A 21,093-nucleotide genomic window follows, 5' to 3' on the forward strand; every position below is an offset into this window, starting at 1 on the left:
AGTGGAGATATACTAGTGAGACTGTATTACTATGTTCTACTGAATCAAAGCTAAAATTTTACCATGGAAGCTATAATATGTATATGTCTATTTTCTATGTCTGTATGTATGTATTGTATACTTGTATGTTATGTATATGTTACATTATCTACCTGCAGATGACAAAGTTTCCTTTACATAAGGAAATCTTTGTTGTAAATAAAGCTAATTTTTAAACTGTTGGGAAGTAAAAATAGGCATGACATCAGAATTGCCAGCATTAAATATAATGCACACAATTTTTTTCTGACTAGTTTTAAAACTCAAATTTGTTATCTCTACTAGATGTTTAAGATTATGAAACTAAAAATACAACATATGGACAAAATGTACACTCTAAAATGTGCTGCTTAACACATGTCAAGCACAATAGTAAATTACAAAAAAAAAGAGAAGAAAAATGGTAAGAATCATACAGTGTATTTAAGTCCTTTGCTACTGTAAATTTTTTATTATAGCTTAATATGTCAACAAGAAAATAACTTAAGATTATGATTATATTTGAATTATCATAATCAATTTGAACATAATTGTTTAAGAATAAGTGAATTAAATATGTGCAAGTGGGATGAAATTTTATAAATACAAATTTCAACATTGATTATGCTTTATAAATATGTATACTTGAAAACAGTCCCATAAATAATTTTATCAACTTTAAGCTTTAAAGTCTATACTAAGTTATGATAGATAAGGGATATTAATCAAATATCAATATCATTTCCAAATAAGATAAAGTATTTTAATATCATTGCTGAGTATATTTTATCACTTTTAGCATATTGTTCTTATATGGTATAGCGAAGTTAAATGTATTTGAGTCTTTCTTTAAACATGAGGCATTGGGGTGCCTGGGTGGCTCAGTTGGTTAAGCATCTGACTCTTGATTTTGGCTCAGGTCATGATCTCACAGTTCATGAGATCAAGCCCCATGGAGGGCCCTGTGCTGTCAGTGTGGAGACTGCTTGGGATCTTCTCTCTTCCACTCACTCTCTCTCTCTCTCTCTCTATCTATCTCAAAATAGATAAATAAACTTAAAAAAAAACCATGATGTATTGTACTACTAAAAAGGTATAAGGACACCTGGGTGGCTCAGTCAATTGAGTGTCCAAATATTGATTTTAGCTCAGGTCATGATCCTAGGGTCATGGATCAAGCCATGCTGAGAATGAACCCTGCTTGGGATTCTCTTTCCCTCTGCCCCTCTTGCCTGCTCACATACTCTCTCTCAACAAACAAACAAACTCCCAAATCAAAAACAAACAAAAATGCCTCCAGAAAATTATGGAATAACTATTAATAGATTTGTTACAAACCCAATACCAGGTTTGTGATTGAGCCATGTGTTGGGCTCCATGCTGATGGCACAGAGCCTGTTTTGGATTTTCTCTCTCCTTCTCTGCCCTTCCCTCACTCATGTGCTCTCTTTTTTTTTCTCTCTAAAACAAAATAAATCTTAAAAACAATTAATAATTTGCGTGCTTCATGTTGCTTTTATCAGGTCTTTGTTTACTTCAAAATACAGAGTATTGTCAATAGAAAATAACTAGATTTTTTACAAGCGTGTAAATTCCTATCTGTATCTGTAATTTTGTTTTTTAACTGGGTAAAATAGTAAGTACTGTACTACAGTGACCCTATTTGTTAAGTGTTCAAACCATTTAATTTTTTGATAACTTGACAAAATCAAGTTGTAAGAGTCCTTTTGCATTCAATCTAACACTGGGATTGTCCAGAGACTCCCTGGGAAATCTCAAAAAGTAGGTTTCTCAACTTGTGAAAGGTGATGATAAACTAATTAGATTTGTCTGGAATTTTAAATTACATGGGAAACATTGTCAAATACTAAGTGATGATAAGCCATCATAGGTTATATGTGTGTAGATATATTTTGCTAGTATAGGTATATGGGAATTATAAGAAGTTCACAGTAATTTATAATTATATTCATTACCTAGTTATTTTAAAATTATATATGCTACAAGAATATCTACTTCCTTTACCAAATGACTTCTCATAAGACTTTAACTATGTCTATTTAAAGTCATTTGTAATTCACAGATAGTTATTATTTGACATTGATTCTTCTCTAAATGTGTTTACAATCAGGCATGAATGCTCCATAATGGCATCATTTGAAGAACTTTTAGTATGTCCTTCTTAACGAAGTAAATATATTTTGCCTATAATTTTCTAATTTTTGATTGTAGGAGCATTTTGTAATAGCATATTGGTAAAATAAAGCTATTCCAATATTGAAAATATTTCTAGAAGCAATAAATTTATAGATTCATGAAACTGTTTACTCAGTATCAAACAAAAGAAGAAATAAATCCACGTGGCTGAAGAACTGAAGAGAATTATAATTTCTTATTCATTTTTCTTTGAAACGTTGTTTTTAATCTTTTTTCCCCAGAATTAAAGGAGAGTGTATTTTTTAAGCTAGGTGTAATTTACAGCAATTTGTGAAGTACACTTCAGTGACCTGAGATAGAACAGTTACTATTATCTCTACATGATCACTCCCAAATTAAAAAAAATAAAAAAGAAAAGAACACAATAAACTCTCAAGTATTCTTGTATTTATAATGATTTAGTTATCTTAATAAATTAGATAAGAAGCTGTGAGAGAAGAATATAAAAAGGGAAAAAGACATTCTCTTCAACAATTGGTGTTGGGAAACTGAATAGTCATAAGCAAAAGAATAAAACTAGACCAATTGCTTTCACCATACACAAAAATAAACTCAAAATGGAATAAAGACAAAAATGTGAGCTCTGAAAAAATAAAAATACTTAAAGAGAGCACAGACAGTAATGTTTCTGGCATCAGCTGTAGCTACATTTTTTTTTTTTTTTTTTTTTAGATATATCTGTGGGAAACAGAACAGCACAATGACCACAGGCGCATGTTCATTCAGGCTCCAAGATCCCTGAGAAAACTCGAGATCATAAGGTTAAAAATAACCTGAAATAGAGGCTAAAGTCTGGGTTTGTGATGCCTCCTGCTTTGGTCTTCTTCTTCAAAATTACTTTGGCTATTCGGGGCACTTGTACCCCAATGTTCATAGCAGCACTCTCAACAATAGCCAAATTATGGAAAGAGCCTAAATGTCCATCAACTGATGAATGGATAAAGAAATTGTGGTTTATATACACAATGGAATACTACGTGGCAATGAGAAAAAATGAAATATGGCCTTTTGTAGCAACGTGGATGGAACTGGAGAGTGTGATGCTAAGTGAAATAAGCCATACAGAGAAAGACAGATACCATATGGTTTCACTCTTATGTGGATCCTGAGAAACTTAACAGGAACCCATGGGGGAGGGGAAGAAAAAAAAAAAAAGAGGTTAGAGTGGGAGAGAGCCAAAGCATAAGAGACTGTTGAGAACTGAGAATAAACTAAGGGTTGATGGGGGGTGGGAGGGAGGAGAGGGTGGGTGATGGGTATTGAGGAGGGCACCTTTTGGGATGAGCACTGGGTGTTGTTTGGAAACCAATTTGACAATAAATTTCATATATAAATAAAAAAAATAATAACCTGAAAGGATTTGAGTGAACTTGGGAAATGTGGTCTGTTCTTTAGTACACAGATAGGGATGTTTTGCTTAAAGGAAGTCAGGTGTATAAAGCACAGTGCATTCACTCCCTTCTTTGTCTTTGCCTCTATAATCATGATTCTTATCAGAACATATGTGTTTCGGGGCGCCTGGGTGTCTCAGTCGGTTGAGCGTCTGACTTCAGCTCAGGTCACGATCTCGCAGTCCGTGAGTTCGAGCCCCACGTCGGGCTCTGGGCTGATGGCTCAGAGCCTGGAGCCTGCTTCCGATTCTGTGTCTCCCTCTCTCTCTGCCCCTTCCCCGTTCATGCTCTGTCTCTCTCTGTCTCAAAAATTAAAAAATAAACGTTAAAAAAAAACATATGTGTCTGCAAGACTGCTCTCCTACACAACATACGTAAGATAGCTGAATCAGATGTACATTGTGGACATGCTTTGCTAAGTTTCTGTTATTAATCATTGCTGATCTGTGTTTTCCTGAAAACGTATATAAGAAGATGTACAATAAACCTCGGTACCTCAGGCTGTTGGCTCGGGGTCCCCTGTGCCTCGCTATTCTGTCCTCTCTTTTTCTCAGTTCCTTCGCCGCCCCGGGTTCCCGGCCCATTGAGGTGGAAAAGTGGTGCCGAACAGGGACCTGAAGCCCCCTCTGAGGAGTGATAGGCAAGCGTTTGGAACTCTACAGAAGGCAGTAAGTAGGAAACTTGTTTACAGGGTAATGGTGCAATCACAGCCAAAATTTTCCAGTTTTGCTGCTCTAATATATAATTTTCTAAAAGAATATGGAGCAAAAGTCACTAAGCATAGCATTGAAAAATGTTTAGGAACTGATAAAATACAATCCTTGGTTCTCCGAAGAGGATTCTTTGCATAAAGTCACGTGGATTTGGGTTAAGAATGTTATGAAAGCCATGCGTCAAGCGGAGACTATCTCCCTTGACTTCTGGCCTATACGGGCTCTAATAAGAGTTGTTATCAATACTATGGAGACTGGGGATAAACCTCTGCTGCTGAGATTGGTAAAGAAACGGCTGCCTGTCTCTATACTTACGAGTTAGATGATGAAACCTGACAAAAGTTTAAAACCGAAAGTAAAAGAATTTTTGTGGCGGCTCAATCCTGACCTTTATCCATGGCTCCGCCACCACAAAATGGGTCAGAGGAGGATTATCCCCCTCCCTGAATATCGGAGCTATCTTCATCTAGGCATTCATGACTCCCTATTTCTTCCCTGGAGAGGGAACTCTGGTTTCAAGGAGGGAGTGACTTGTTTATGGTTTTCCCTATAAACAACTCAAGCCGCTGGGCCAGACAATGAAGGCTTAGACTTAAATACTTTAAGATAGTTAAAAAAGGCATGCCATTTGTACGGACCTACTGCTTCCCTATACGATAGAAATTCTGAAGGCATGGGTGGCTTCAGGAGAATGGATACCTTATGATTGGTATGTGGTGCCATGAGCATGTCTTAAACCCCAAGATCTTTTACAATGGAAAATGTGGCTGACAGATGCAGCATACTTGAAATCTCCAGCTAATAGAGCCAATCCCCCTATGCAACATATTTCTTTTGAAATACTCATGGGAACTGGTATTTTCTCAGGTGTATGAGAACAGTTGGTGAATACACCACCAGGCGCTACTGCTCAAATTTCTAAAATCTCTTTAGCGGCTTGGGAAAAATTAACCCCTTCAGGAGAAGTAGGACAAAGCTATATAAAAATTATACAGGGACTCACAGAGCCTTACACTGACTTTATTTCTAGGCTTAAGCAGGCTATTGAACGACAGGTTGGCAGTAAGACTGCTAGAGAGAATTTACGGAAACAACTTGCCTTTGAAAATGCTAATGAAGATTGTCAAGCTGCTATCAGACCACATAGCGAATCCCTAAATTTACTTGATTATCTCTGGCTTTGTAGGAACATTGGCATGCTTGCCCATCAAGCTCCAATTACTTCATTACAACTGATGGCTTTGCAAAAACAGAAAGAAAGTAAAGGCTATAACTGTGGGAAATTAGGTCATGTAAGAAAGGAATGCCACAAGTTTCCACCACAGAAAATGATTACTCCTACTGCTTCTGCCCCTAGCCTCTGTCCTTGTTGTGGCAAGGGCAAACATTGAGCTAAAGAATATAAATCTAAATTTGATAAACAAGGTAACCCACTGTCCCCTCAGTCGGGAAATGGGATACGCCACTCCCCGCTCCCCACCCTGAACAACAAAGGGGGATCAGCTTCCTGCAGCCCACACAAACCCTCCATGTTATCAGTCAGTCCACGCCACTTGGGGAAGTGCCGCTGTAGATTTGACCACTCCACTTACTGTAAATTTACATCCTGGCCTTGGGCCACAAAAAATCCCTACCAGTAACTATGATCCACTCCCGCAAGGGACGGTAGTACTCATCTTGGGTAGATCAAGCTTAAATCTTGAGGGAATTCAAATGTTAACAGGAATAATTTATTCCGATTATGAAGGAGAAATAATGGTTGTTGTTCAAACCCGTGTGCCTTGGACCTTTAAGAGCGGTGATAGAATTGCCCAGTTTTTGTTCCTTTCTGTTCCAGTTGGAGCTTCACAAGAAATCAGGAAAGGTGGGTTTGGGAGACTTGACCCCTCATGGTGAAATGGGCCTCATTATTAACTGAGATTGACCGCCTCTCCATGACTCTTAAAATTCAAGGCAAATCATTCTCTAGGTTAGTAGACTCTGGAGCTGATATTTTGGTAATCTCCTCTTGATACTGGCCTCCATCCTAGCCTACACAGGCTACCACTAGTTCTGTAAAAGGAATAGGCTTTGTAACAACAGAAGAGATCCGTCAAAGTAGTCTCTCCTTAAATTGGAAGGTGTTATTCAACAATTTATTTTTATTTTATTTTATTTTATTTTATTTTATTTTATTTTATTTTCTTATTTATTTTTTTTAATTTACATCCAAATTAGCATATAGTTCAACAATGATTTCAGGAGTAGATTCCTTAGTGCCCCTTACCCATTTAGCCCATCCCCCCTCCCACACCTGCTCCACTAACCCTCTGTTTGTTCTCCATATTTATGAGTCTCTTATGTTTTGTCCCCCAACCTGTTTTTATATTACTTTTGTTTCCCTTCCCTTATGCTCACCTGTTTTGTCTCTTAAAGTTTTCATATGAGTGAGGTCATATGATTTTGTCTTTCTCTGACTGACTAATTTCACTTAGCATAATACCCTCCAGTTCCATCCACATAGTTGCAAATGGAAAAAATTCATTGTTTTTGATTAATGAGTAATACCCCATTGTATATACATACCACATCTTCTTTATCCATTCATCCCTCAATGGACATTTGGGCTCTTTCCATACTTTGGCTATTGTGGATAGTGCTGCTATAAACATTGGGGTGCATGTGTCCCTTCGAAACAGCGTATCTGTATCCCTTGGATAAATACCTAGTAGTGCAATTGCTGGGTATTTTTAGTTTTTTGAGGAACCTCCATACTGTTTTCTAGAGTGGCTGCACCAGCTTGCATTCCCACCAACAATGCAAAAGAGATCCTCTTTCTCTGCATCCTAGCCAACATTTGTTGTTGCCTGTGTTGTTCATGTTAGCCATTCTGACAGGTGTCAGGTGTTATCTCATTGTGGTTTTGATTTGTATTTCCCTGATGATGAGTGATGTTGAGCATTTTTTTCATGAGTCGTTTGGCCATCTGGATGTCTTCTTTGGAGAAATGTCTATTTGTGACTTTTGCCCATTTCTTCACTGGATTCTTTGTTTTTTGGGTATGGAGTTTGATAAGTTCTTTACAGAATTTGGATACTAACCCTTTATCTGATATGTCATTTGCACATATCTTCTCCCATTCTGTCAGTTTTCTTTTAGTTTGGCTGATTGTTTCCTTCACTGTGTAGAAGCTTTTTATTTTGATAAGGTCAAAGTAGCTCATTTTTGTTTTAGTTTCCCTTGCCCCTGGAGACATGTTGACTAAGTTGCCGTGGTCAAGATCAAAGAAGTTTTTGCCTGCTTTCTCCTCGAGGATTTTGATAGCTTCCTGTCTTACATTTAGGTTTTTCATCCATTTTGAGTTTATTTTTGTGTATGGCTTAATAAAGTGGTCCAAGTTAATTCTTCTGCATGTCTCTGTCCAGTTTTCCCAGCACCATTTGCTGAAGAGACTGTCTTAATTCCATTGGATATTCTTTCCTGCTTTGTCAAAGATTAGTTGGGCATACATTTGTGGGTCCATTTCTGGGTTCTCTATTCTGTTCCATTGTTCCGAGTGTCTGTTCTTGTGCCAGTACCATACTGTCTTGATGATTACAGCTTTGTAGTATAGCTGGAAGTCTGGGATTGTGATGTCTCCGGCTTTGGTTTTCTTTTTTGGGATTGCTTTGGTTATTCAGGGTCTTTTCTGGTTCCATACAAATTTTAGGATTATTTGTTCTAACTCTGTGAAGAATGCTGGTGTTACTTTGATAGGGATCCCATTGAATGTGTAGATTGGTTTGAGTAGTATTGACGTTTTGACAATATTTGTTCTTCCTATCCAGGATCATGGAATCTTTTCCCATTTTTTGTGTCTTCTTCAACTTATTTCATAAGTTTTCTATAGTTTTCAGTGTATAAATTTTTTTAAATTCTTTGGTAAATTTATTTCTAGGTATTTTATGGGTTTTGGTGCAATTGTAAATGGGATCTATTCCTTGATTTCTCTTTCTGTTGCTTCATTGTTGGTGTATAGGAATGAAACCAATTTCTGTGCATTGATTTTATATTCTGCAACTTTGCTGAATTTGTGAATGAGTTCTAGCAGCTTTTTGGTGGAATCTTTTGGGTTTCCATATAGAGTATCATGTCATCTGCAAAGAGTGAATGTTTGACCTCCTCCTGGCCAATTTGGATGTTTTTTATTTCTTTGTGTTGTCTGATTGCAGAGGCTAAGACTTCCAATACTGTGTTGAATAACAGTGGCTAGTGGCAAGAGTGGACATCCCTGTCTTGTTCCTGACCTTAGGGGGAAAGCTCTGTTTTTTCCCATTGAGGATGATATTAGTGATGGGTCATTCATATATGGCTTTTATATCTCAAGGTATGCTCTTCTGTCCCTACTTTCTTGATGGTTTTTATCAGGAAAGGATGCTGTGTTTTGTCAAATGCTTTCTCTGCATCTATTGAGAGGATCATATGGTTCTTGTCCTTTCTTTTATTGATGTGATGAATCACATTAATTGTTTTGTGGATATTGAACCAGCCCTGCATCCCAGGTATAAATCCCACTTGGTCGTGGTGAATAATTTTTTTTTAAGTATTGTTGGAGCCGGTTGGCTAATATCTTGCTGAGGATTTTTGCATCCATGTTCATCAGGGAAATTGGTCTATAGTTCTTTCTAGTGGGGTCTCTGTCTGGTTTTGGAATCAAGGTAACACTGGCTTCATAGAAAGAGTTTGGAAGTTTTCCTTCCATTTCTATTTTTGGTACAGCTTCAAGAGAATAGGTGTTAACTCTTCCTTAAATGTTTGGTAGAATTCCCCTGGAAAGCCATCTGGCCCTGGACTTTTGTTTTTTGGGGAGATTTTTGATTACTAATTCCATTTCCTTACTGGCTATGGGTCTGTTCAAATTTTCTATTTCTTCCTGTTTCAGTTTTGGTAGTGTAAATGTTTCTAGGAATTTGTCCATTTCTTCCAGATTGCCCATTTTATTGACATATAATTGCTCATAATATTCTCTTATTATTGTTTTTATTTCTGCTGTGTTGGTTGTGATCTCTCCTCTTTCATTCTTGATTTTATTTATTTGGGTACTTTTCTTTTGCTTTTTGATCAACCTGGCTAGCAGTGTATCAATTTTGTTAATTCTTTCAAAGAACCAGCTTCTGGTTTCTTTGATCTGTTCTACTGTGTTTTTTGGCTTCAATAGCATTAATTTCTGCTCTAATTTTTATTCTTTCATGCCTTCTGCTGGTTTTTGGGTTTCATTTGCTGTTCTTTTTCCAGCTCTTTAAGGTATAAGGTTAGGTTGTGTATTTGAGATCTTTCTTCATTCTTTAGGAAGGCCTGGATTGCTATATACTTTCCTCTTATCACCACCTTTGCTGCACCCCAGAAGTTTTCGGTTGTGGTGTTACCATTTTCATTGGCTTCCATCCACTTTTTAATTTCCTCTTTAACTTCTTGGTTAGCCCATTAATTCTTTAGTAGGATGTTCTTCAGTTTCCAAGTAATTGTTATCTTTCCAAATTTCTTCTTGCAGTTGATTTCGAGTTTCATAACAGTGTGGCCTGAAAATATGCACAGTATGATATCAATGTTTTTGTACTTGTTGAAGGCTAATTTGTGTCCCAGTATGTGTTCTATTCTGGAGAACATTCCATGTGCACTGGAGAAGAATGCATATTCTACTGCTTTAGGATGAAATGTTCTGAATATATCTGTTAAGTCCATCTGGTCCAGTGTGGTCAAAGCCATAGTTTCCTTGTTGATTTTTTGATTAGATGATCTGTACATTGCTGTCAGTGTGGTGTTGAAGTATCCTACTATTATGGTATTACTATTGATGAGTTTCTTTATGTTTGTGATTAATTGATGTATATATTTGGGCATTTCCACGTTTGGCACATAAATGTTTAAAATTGTTAGGTCTTCTCTGTGGATAGACCCCTTGATTATGATATAATGCCCTTCTGCATCTCTTGATACAGTCTTTATTTTAAAGTCTAGATCGTCTGATATAAGTATGGCTACTCCAGCTTTCTTTTGTTGACGATTAGCATGATAGATGCTTCTCTATCCCCTTATGTTCAATCTGAAGGTGTCTTTAGGTCTAAAGTGGGTCTCTTGTAAGCAATATATAGATGGATCTTGTTTTCTTATCCATTCTGTTATGCTGTGTCTTTTGATTGGAGGATTGAGTCCATTGACGTTTAGAGTGAGTACTGAAAGATATGAATTTAGTGCCATTATGTTGCTTGTAGTGTTGGTGTTTTTGGTGGTGTTCTCTGGTCCTTTCTAATCTTTGTTGCTTTTGGCATTTATTTATGTATTTATTTATTTATTTATTTATTTATTTATTTATTTTAATCTTTTCTCCCCTCAGAGTCTTCCTTAAAATTTCTTGCAGGGCTGGTTTAGTGGTCACAAACTCCTTTAGTGTTTGTTTGTCTGGGAAACCTTTTATCTCTCCTTCTATTTTGAATGACAGCCTTGCTGGATAAAGAATTCTTGGCTGCATATTTTTCTGATTGAGCACATTTAATATATCCTGCCACTCTTTTCTGGTCTGCCAAGTTTCTGTGGATAGGTCTGTTGCAAATGTGATGTGTCTTCCCTTGTAGGTTAAGGACTTTTTTTTTCCCTTGCTGCTTTCATGATTCTCTCCTTGGCTGAGTATTTTGTGAATTTGCCTTGTTGATGGTTGGTTTTTGCTGAATCTACTGGGAGTCCTCTGTGCTTCCTGGATTTTGATGCCTGTGTCTTTCCCCAGGTTAGGAAAGTTTTCCACTATGATTTGCTCACATAACCCTTCTATCCCTATCTCTCTCTCTTCCTCTTCTGGGATCCCTATGATTCTGATGTTGTTCCTGTTTAATGAGTCACTGATTTCTCTAATTCTTAAATTGTGCTCTTTTGCCTTAATCTCCTTTTTTTTCTGCTTCATCATTCTCCAGAAGTTTGTCCTCTATATCACTGATTCTCTGTTCTGCCTCATCCATCCATGCCGCTGCGGCATCCATCCATGATTGCAGCTCAGTTATAGCATTTTTTAAATTTCATCCTGACTAGTTCTTACTACTTTTATGTCTGCATAAAGGGATTCTAATCGATTTTCAGCTCCAGCTAGTATTCTTATATTGTGATTCTTAATTCTGTGTCAGACATCTTCCTTCTATCTGTGTTGGTTAAGTCCCTGGCTGTTGTTACTTCCTGCTCTTTCTTTTGGGGTGAATTCCTTCATTTTGTCATTTTGAAGGGAGAAGAGCAATGAGTTAGAAAAAAATTAAAATTAAAAAAATATTAAAATTAAAAACTTAAACACATACACACAAATCAAATAAATGATGCTATATCCTAGGTGGGTTTTGGTCTGGGTGTTGAAAGTGGTTTGATAGATTAAAGGAAAAAAAGGGGAAAAAAAGGAAATTGTTTAAGAATTTGAAAAAAATTAATATACTGAAGTAGACTAAAATGAAATGATGGAAGTAAAATGGAATTTGAAAAAAAAAACACAAAAGTAAAGAACATAGTAGATAAAAATTAAAGAAAAATATTTTAATAAAAATTAAATATAAAAATGAATTTTTGTCTTTCTGTATTCAGGAAAAAGAAAATAAGTGAAAAAGAGAGAAAAAAAGAAAGAAAGAAAGAAAGAAAGAAAGAAAGAAAGAAAGAAAATTGAATAGTTGGACCTGCTAACAGATTGAAATACGACTGAAATTACTTCATTTTACCCTAGAAATCAGACTATGAAGTGCTTTATAGTCCATAAACTAAGGCGGTGAGACTTGTGTTCTTGAAAAGCAAGGTTGGCCCAGTTGGGTGGGGCTTCGTGTAATGGCTCTGTTCTCCACTAGATGGCACTGCTAGCCTATTGGGGTGGAGTGTTGTGGCACTCGTAGGTGTATATGACCATGCACGACAGCGGTGAAAAATGGCATCATCCAGCTACCCAGTCTCTAGTATCAGAACTCTGTTCTCCCTGATCAGCAATTGCACACTTGCCCTTTGTCTTCAGCTTTTGTCTGCTCTCTGCTTTTTCACTGTCTGTGACCAAGCCCCAGGTAGTACCTCTCTCCAGAGTTTTGTCTCAGATGTGGCTGTTTTCCCCAGCCCATTGCTTCTGAGGGACTGCATCTTTGACCCATTCTGACCCTCTGCGGATGGTTTCACCAAGCAATGGCCAAATGCCAGCTGCACCCAGGTAAGTTCGCAGGACCATACTGCTGCCATATTGCTGCCAAAGCCCAGAGACTGTGGCTGGGTGCCAGCGTGGCCCAGAAAAGGTTCGCAAGATAGTGTAGCAGCAGCATTTCAGGGATTATGGAAAATCACAACACACATCTGGCACCAAGCTTCACCCTTAATGACCTTGTTCTACCACCAGAAAATGTGGCCATTCTCTGGGGTCTGTTGGGACCAGGTGGCCTCAACAGTCTGTACCAAATGTCCTTCCAACAGTGGAACCACTTTTCCCCAGGTGGCCCAAGAACCTCCCAGACCCCACTCTGCTCCTGGGGATTTGCCCTTCCCACCAGAGCAGCTCGATACCTGCAAAGTTGTAGTCTCTGTGCTCCCCTTGTTTACAGTCTTAATGGAATTTTAACCCTCTCCTTTCTCCTTTCTCCCTTTTTAGTTTAGTCCCTGTAGCTGTTTCCAATTTTCCACTTTCTCTCCAGCTGCTTTTGCGGAGTGGTGCTTTTCCTATATTCCTCCCCCCACCCCATCTCTGTCCTCTCTGCCCACAAAAGCAGCTCCCTGTCCACCATGGCTTCTCTCTCCCCAAGTTCACCTCTCCACTCCATGTACCTGCTGAGTTCTGTGGTTCAGGTTGTGCAGATTGTTGTGTTAATCCTCAGATCAGTTTTCTAGGTGTGCAGGATGGTTTAATGTTGGTCTGGCTGTATTTCATGGATGCAAGACACCAAAAAATCTTCCATACTCTTCCGCCATCTTGGTGCCCTCCTCAACCTTTTATTTTAAACACCCCATCAACCTCTGGGGGAGAGACTTGTTACAACAATGGGGAGCAGAATTGGTTATCCCTCCCAGTGGCTCTGCCAAACATATCATGACCAAAATGGGTTACAGGGAGGGACAAAGCCTAGGTAAAAACCATCAAGGCATTAGAGAGGCAATTGTTGCGCAGGGCCAACTTCACAGAGCAGGACTAGGATATCCTTTCCCTTAGGGGCCATTGAGGAGTATAAGCCTGCTCCCATTAAAATTACATGGAAAACAACTTGTCCTCTATGGACCCCTCAATGGCCCCTTTCATCGGAAAAATTGAGGTCTTAAAACAAATAATTCAAGAACAGTTGTTGGCAGGACATATGGAGCCTTCCCAGTCCCCCTGGAATTCTCCTGTATTTGTCATTAAGAAAAAAATCAGGAAAATGGAGCCTTTTCACAGATCTCAGAAATGTTAACGCCATCATGGAACCTTTAGGTGCCTTGTCATCAGGCTTGCCCCGGCCCATGGTGATTCCAAAACAATGGCCTCTAATAATTATTGATTTAAAGGATTGTTTTTATACTATTGCAATACATCCTTATGATAAGGAAAATTTTGTGTTCTCCATTCCCAGTCCAAATAATAAAGAGCCCATGAGATGATATCATTGGACAGTCCTCCAGCAAGGTATGATTAATTCTCCTACTATGTGTCAATACTTCGTTGGCCAGGTTCTGCAACCAGTGATATCCTCAGGCTTACATAATTCATTATATGGATGGTATATTAATAGCCACACAAACTGAAGAGGAATTACAAGTGCTTTACAATGAAACCTCATCTCACCTCATTGCTGCTGGGCTTATTATTGCCCTGGAAAAAATTCAGACTGCCACCCCGGCCTCCTATTTAGGTACCATAGTTGACTGGACCACTGTGAAGCCACAAAGTATGCAGATCCGCAAAGATAATCTTAACACACTTAATGATTTTCAAAAACTCCTTGGGGATATCAATTGGATACACCCTTTGTTAGGCATTCCTACTTACCAATTACAAAATTTATTTAATGCTTACAAGGTGATACTGCTCTGGACAGTCCACATCACTTGTCACCAGAAGCAGAAAATGAACTCCAGTTCATTGAAGAATGCTTAAAAACCTCTTTTGCTTACAGATATGATGCTTCACTGCCTTTACTCCTCCTCATTTTCCCTACCTCTCACTCTCCTACAGGAATTTTGGCACAAGAAGATAGACCCTTGGAATGGATGACTCTTCACATGAAGACATCTCACACTGTAACCCTGTATATTTCTCTTATAGCTTCACTTGTTATTCAAGGATAAAAAAGAGCTATCCAAATCCTGGGATTCGATCTAACTTTAATTGTTTTACCACTTGCCTCAGCTACCTTTAAGGACATTTTCCCTTTTTCCTCCATCTTTATAGTTTGCCTTTGCTGATTATACAGGACACACTGGATGCCATTATCCCTCAGGAAAATTATGGGACTTTTTGAAATGAACCCCCTGGATCATCAACCCTGTTGTTTGCGATTCTCCCATTCTTTCTGCACCTACCTATTTCATTGATGGCTCCTCTTCCGGCAGAGCAGGAGTCTTTACAAAATCTATACAGACCTCTTATACATCTGCTCAGCAAGTTGAATTAGTCACTATTTTCTACCTCCTCCAATCTATCCCAGGACCTCTTAATGTGGTTTCTGATATAGTAGGTCTGGTGACCCTCTTTGGAGACTGCTCTTATCTCCACTACCCATGCTATCATTAACCCTCTACTTCAAGACTTACAGCTTGAGATTCAGTCTCTGATGCATCCCCTATATATAACTCACATCTGTTCTCACTCAAATCTCCCTGGACCTTTGGCTTTCGGAAACCAATCTGCTGATTTACTCACCTCATCTATTTTTCTCACTCCACATGAGGAACACTCACATTTAACATGCTAATCGCCTTCATGTACACTATAAGATTCCCATGTACCTTGCCAGACAGTTTCCCATTGTCCCATTTGTAGACCTCTGGGTTTAACTGAGCGTGCATCAGGAGTTAACCTTCGAGATACTATTCCAAATTGTATTTGGCAAATGAATGTTACACATTTTCCAGCTTTTGGGAGCCTCTCTTACATTCATGTTACTATTGATACCTTTTCTGAATTTTCTTTCCCCCTCTCTTGGGGGAAGAAAACAGGACATGTTATTTCTCATTTACTTGTCTTTTTTTTTTTTTTTTTGGTTATGAGATTGCCCACTAGCATTAAAACTGATAATGGACCTGCTTATGTAACCAGATGTCTACATGACTTTCTACTGGATTAGCAGATCCAACATGTCACAGGTATCTTTTACAATCCTCAAGAATAGGCTATAGTAGAATGCACACATGCAACCCTTAGAATACAATTAGTCAAACTTCTAACTAAAAAGAAAGGGGGACCCTCTCCCCAAGATATTATGGCCCAAGCACTATTTACCTTAAATTTTTTAAATTTATTGCAGGGTGAGACATACACACGTGCGGATAAACACTTCACTCCAACAGATTCCCACAGGAAAAAAAAAACTATCTGGTTAAAAAATGAAGATAATCACTGGCAGCTCAGGAACCTTATTATCCGAGGCCCTGGTTATGCTTGTGTACTTCCAGATGGATCCCGTCAACAAATATGGATACCTCTTTGGAAAGTCCAGCCCAGGATTAGACATCAGCAAAATGAAGGAGACTTCTCAGCCACTATAAGGCCTGCCTGACGACCCAACCCCTGGTGAAGGAGATGGTGGCACTGACCCTGAAGAGACCCCAAAAATAGAAGATGGCTCCAATCCCTCCTCCCACATGGGGACAACTGAAGAATCTCACACAATGTGTAGAATGAGTCCTGGAAACAACTAAATCCAGCAAAACTCCTAAACACTTGTTCTCAGCCATGCTGGCAGTCGTGACTTGAACCTTGGCACACGTATAGGGGTTTGGCTCCCTGTAAATTTGACTAGAGGCTGTGAAGAAAACCCTGTAGAGGGTCTTACATCAAAGGCTACTGCACCCTTAGAAGGCGAAGGAATGCACAGAGCTTTCATCATAAGATGCTTACTACAGCTGCGGCTTTGAAAGGGAAGGGGGTACTGTGGGAAACAGAACACCACAATGACCACAGGCGCATATTCATTCAGGTTCCAAGATCTCTGAGAAAACTTGAGATCATAAAGTTAAAAATAACTTGAGAGGACTTGAGTGAATTGCTCTTGGGAAATGTGGTCTGTTCTTTAGTACACAAATAGGGATGTTTTGCTTAAAGGAAGTCAGCTGCATATAGCACAGTGCATTCACTCCCTTCTTTGTCTTTGCCTCTATCATAAAGATTCTTATCGGAACATATGTATCTGCAAGACTGCTCTCCTACACAACATACGTAAGACAGCTGAATCAGATGTACATTGTTGACATGCTTTGCTAAGCTTCTGTTGTTAATCATTGCTGATCTGGTTTTTTTCCTGAAAACATATATAAGAAGATGTACAATAAACCTTGGTACCTTGGGCTGTTGGCTCAGGGCACCCTGTGCCTCGCTATACTGTCCTCTTTTTTTCTCAGTTCCTTTGCCACCCCAGGTCCACAGCCCAGTGAGGTCGACATATATACCCTTAGGCAAAGGAAATAAAGGCAAAAATAAACTATTGGTACTTCATCAAAATAATAAGTTTCTACAGAGTGAAGGTAGCAAACAACAAACGAAATATTACCTTTATAATGGGAGAAGTTATTTGCAAATGACATATCCAATGAAGGGTTAGTATCCAAAATACATAAATAACTGACACAACTCAATTTAAACAACAACAATAATCCAATTAAAGAATGGACAGAACACATTAACAGGCATTTATCCAAAAGAAGACATTCATATGGCCAAAAGACATATAAAAATATGCTCAACATCACTGATCAGGAAAATACAAATCAAAACTAAAACGCAGCAACACCTCACACCTGTCAGAATGGCTAAAATAAAACACAAGAAAGAACAAGTGTTGGTGAGGATATGGAGAAAAATGAACCCTCTTGCAAATGACTGTCAGTGGGAGTATAAACTGGTGCAGCCACTATTGAAAACAGTATGGAGTTTCCTTAAAAAATTAAAAGTACAACTACCCTACAATCCAGTAATTTCACTAATGGGTTTACCTCCCCAATTATAAAAACACTAATTCAAAGGTATGCATGCATGCCAATGTTTGTTGTGGCATTATTTACAATAGCCAAACTATCGAAGCAGCCCATGTCCACTGATGGATGTATGAACAAAGAAAATGTGGTATATATGTGTACACACACACACACACACACACACACACACACACACCACTGGAATATTATTCATCCATAAAAAAGAATGAAATCTTGCCATTTGCAACAGTATGGATAGAGCTAGAGAGTCTAATGCAAAATGAAATAAGTCATTCAGAGAAAGACAAATACCACATGATTACACTCATATGTGGAATAAGAAACAAAAAATGAACAACGGAAAAAAAAAGAGAGAAACCAAGAAATAGACTTTTAACTGTAGAGAACAAACTATTGGAGGTGAGTAAGGGGATGGCAGAAATAGGGGATGGGGATTGAAGAGTACACTTATGATTAAAAATAATCTGGGACACAATTTTTATTGGATTTTTTTTTTACAAAAAACCACGTTTATTTATTTCTAAAGAGAGAGAGACAGAGATGCAGAAAGAATCCTAAGCAGGTTCTGTGCTGTCACCACGGAGACTGACGTGGGCCTTGGTTACACAAACTGTGAGATTATGACTTGAGCCAAAATACAGAGTTGGACACTTAAACAACTGAGCCCCCAGATGTCCCCCCAACCTGCTCCCCAAGGACACAACTTGATGCACTGGGTATATTACCAAGGTTCTGAGTAGAATGTTATACTAGAGAATAATATTCATGGAATTATATACGACCAGTTAGTTTTAAGGAACTAAGGTTGACTTTAGGAAGCAAATGCCCATATATCCCCCATTAGAAAAACTGGCCTATAAAAGTCATATAGATTTTCTTGCCATGCACTGAGAAAGGATACTTCTAAAAAGGCCCCAGGAAACTTTGAGGACACTGAGAAGAGTGGAATTCTCCCAAATCTGTGGGTATTGTAGGCAAAATCTGGTGGCAAGATATTGGCTTATCTTCCTAACCTTGAGAGGCTTTGCAAATCCAATCAGAATTCTTCTGAAAATTTCAGCAAGGTGATCAAGGGACATATGTAGTCTATCACTAATAAAGCTGAAATTATGTAAATATTCAGGCTAAGTTAAATAAGACTACACACAAATAAGACTAAAATTAAATTTGTTTTATAAACAAATTAGTCTGGCATTGATTATGTCTGACTGAAGTGGTTGCGAAGACCTCACAGAGAAAATTTGTATTACAATGGACAGCTATGGTGTACCCTTGTGGCTTCCTTCTTACGCATTTTGAGAGCCTTTGGAAAATCCTCAATTCTCCCAAATCCTCTATAACCTCGCTAAACTATTCTTCCCTCTGATTTAGAATTACTGAGATTTAAAATGGACATTTTCCAAAAAACCCTGCAAGCTTTAGATATGTGAGTTTCTATGAATGTCAAGGACGTCACCAAAAAAGATAGTGTATGGGAAAACTTCCTCTTGACCACTGTGTGAGCCACAGAAAGTTTACCAGAACATCTGATGCCATCATCACAGAAATTCAAATATGAAATCAGAAAATTCATTGGATATCACTGTTTTCTTCACTTTAACATCTAAATAAGCATTGAGTGTAACATCTAGAAAAAAACCTGCACTGTCTGCACTCTGGGATAAAAAACTGAGTTAACTTTTTTTTTTTAACTTTTTCATAAAACTCCTCCCCGCTTATTAATGCCTGAGAATAAGCAACACTCAAAATAAAGCTTCTACTATCTGGTCTCAACAGATGATTCACATTTTTTGTTTCAAATTTTTATTTAAATTCTAGTTAGTTAACATATACAGTAATATTGGCTTCAGGTATAGAATTTAGTGATTCATCACTGAAATATAACACCCAGTGCTCGTCACCCATTTAGCTCTTCCCCAACGTCCTTCCATCAACCGTGTTTGTTCTCTATACTTAAGAGTGTCTTATGGTTTGCTTCCCTCTCTCTTTTTTTTTTCTTCCCATATGGTCATCTGTTTTGTTTCTTAAATTCCATATATGAGTAAAACCATATTGTATTTGTCTTTCTCTGACTGACTTATTTCTCTTACCATAATACTCTCTAGCTCCATCCATGTTTTTGCAAAAGGCAAGATTTCATTTGTTTTGATGGGTGAGTAATATTCAGATATGCCTATATCTATATATGTATCTATATCATCTATATCTATATCTATATCTATATCTATATCTATATCTATCTATCATTAGAGTAGATGACATTTGGGCTCTTTACATAGCTGGGCTATTGTTGATAATGCCTCTGTAAACATCAGGGTGCATGTGCCCCTTCAAATCAGTATTTTTGTATGCTTTTGGTAAATACCTAGTGCAGTTATGGGATCATGGGGTAGTCCTATTATGAAATTTTTGAGGAACCTGCATAACTGTTTTCCAGAGTGGTTGCATGAGTTTCCATTCCACCAACAGTGCAAGGAGGTTCTCCTTTCTCCACATATTCACCAACACTTGTTTTTTTTTTTTTTTTCTTGTGTTGTTAATTTTAACCACTGGGAAAGTGTGAGGTGATATTGTAGTTTTGATTTTTATTTCCTTGGTGATCAGTGATGTGGAGCATCTTTTCATGTGTCTATTGCCCATATGGATATCTTCTGTAGAAAAATGTCTATTCATGTTTTCTTACCATTATTAATTCAATTATTCATTTTTGGAGTGTAGCATTCTGTAAGTTCTTTATATATTTTGAATACTAACACTTTATCATATATGTCATTTGCAAATATATTCTCCAATTCCATAGGTTGCCTTTTAGTTTTCTTGATTATTTCTTTCACTGTGCAGAAGATTTTTATTTTGATGAAGTCCCAGTAGTTTATTTTTGCTTTTATTTCCCATGCCTCAGGAGACATATATAGAAAGAAGTTGCCACAGCTGATGTCAAAAAGGTTACTGCTTCTGTTTTCCTCTCCTCTTTGCTGTTTCACATTTAGTTATTTCATCCATTTTGAATTTGTTTTTGTGTATGGCATAAGAAAGTTGTCCAGTTTCTTTCTTTTGAATGCTGCTGTCTTGTTTTCCCAACACCATTTGTTGAAGAGATTGTCCTTTCCCATTCAATATTCTTTCCTGCCTTTTTGAAGAAAATTGACCATGTAGTTGTGAGTTTGTTTATCGATTTTCTATTTTGTTCCATTTTTTATACTTTATTTTTTAAGAAAGAGAGAGAGAGAGAGAGAGAGAGAGAGAGCAGGGGAGGGGCAGAGATAAAGGGAGAGAGAGAGAGAATCCCCAACAAGCTCCATGCTGTCAGCGAGGAGCCCAATGTGGGGCTTAAACTCACAAACCATGAGATCATGAACTGAGCCAAAATCAAGAGTCAGACGCTTAACTGACTGAGCCACCCAGGCGACCCTCTATTTTGTTCCATTGATCAATATGTCTATGTTGTTTCCAGTACCATACTGTTTTGGTGGCTACATCTTTGCAACATAACTTGAAGTCTGGAATTGTGATGCCTCCAGCTTGTTTTTTTTTTTTTTTTTTTCAAGATTGCTTTGGCTTTCAGGGTATTTTGTGGTTCCATACAAATTTTAGAATTATTTTTTTCTAAATCTGTG

The 21,093-nt window shown here is 37.9% G+C and overlaps 1 long non-coding RNA gene across 1 annotated transcript; it reads left to right on the forward strand.

The window, feature by feature from the left end:
- Positions 1-3,992: 3,992 nt before the first annotated feature.
- On the forward strand, positions 3,993-16,860 carry LOC147580362 (uncharacterized). Its single transcript, XR_015251930.1, has 3 exons — positions 3,993-4,294; positions 11,912-12,512; positions 15,938-16,860. It is a non-coding gene; the product is annotated as an uncharacterized LOC147580362 (long non-coding RNA).
- The last annotated feature ends 4,233 nt before the right edge of the window (positions 16,861-21,093 follow it).

Source organism: Puma concolor, chromosome B3 (genome assembly GCF_028749965.1).
Source record: "Puma concolor isolate L17-30 chromosome B3, mPumCon1.1.hap2, whole genome shotgun sequence".
Classification (NCBI taxonomy): Eukaryota; Metazoa; Chordata; class Mammalia; order Carnivora; family Felidae; genus Puma; species Puma concolor.